The sequence below is a fragment of the Euprymna scolopes genome, chromosome 1, assembly GCF_053919585.1.
Source record: "Euprymna scolopes isolate OS-2025 chromosome 1, ASM5391958v1, whole genome shotgun sequence".
Taxonomy (NCBI): Eukaryota; Metazoa; Mollusca; class Cephalopoda; order Sepiida; family Sepiolidae; genus Euprymna; species Euprymna scolopes.
The window spans coordinates 18,600,541-18,601,198 of record NC_136482.1 but is presented as its reverse complement, the minus strand read 5'-3'; the positions used below and the strand labels follow the sequence as shown (position 1 = coordinate 18,601,198).

Sequence of the window (658 nt, the reverse complement as noted above, 5' to 3'; positions counted from 1 at the left end):
TTGTATTGTACAGTCTTTATAAAAAATCGATTTTTATTGTAAAGTCTTTATAAAAAAATCGATTTGTATTGTACAGTCTTTATAAAAAATCGATTTTTATTGTAAAGTCTTTATAAAAAAATCGATTTTTATTGTAAAGTCTTTATAAAAAAATCGATTTGTATTGTACAGTCTTTATAAAAAAAAATCGATTTGTATTGTACTGACTTTATAAAAAAAATCGAGTTATTTTTATTAATAATACGGCATAATCACGCTGACACACCGGTTCTCATCAGATCACCGAAGTTAAGCAACGTTGAGCCTGGTTAGTACCAGATGGGTGACCATTTGGGAATTCTAGGCACTGTATGTGCTCTCCGCCTATCTCAGCAGTTGTTTCCAGCCGTCCTGTACCTCCACTTGCCACTGGTATTTAACAACGTTGACTCAAGAGAGGTGTGGTTGAAAATTGCACATCTCCTGCCACAACAATTTTACGCACAGGCACCCTTCCTGGGTTTCAATAGTCTGTCAAAGAAGGAAGGAGCCTGTATTAATATGTTGGATCTGCCTTAATTATTTATGTGTGTGTATGTTAGAGTGTGTATGCGTGTTTACACAATATGATGTAAAATATCTTAAAATCGTTTTTCCTGATAACTTCATGTTTTGTTTT

General features: G+C 33.4%; 1 pseudogene; it reads left to right on the top strand.

The window, feature by feature from the left end:
* Window positions 1–238: 238 nt before the first annotated feature.
* Window positions 239–355, top strand: LOC145285005 (5S ribosomal RNA; annotated as a pseudogene).
* The last annotated feature ends 303 nt before the right edge of the window (window positions 356–658 follow it).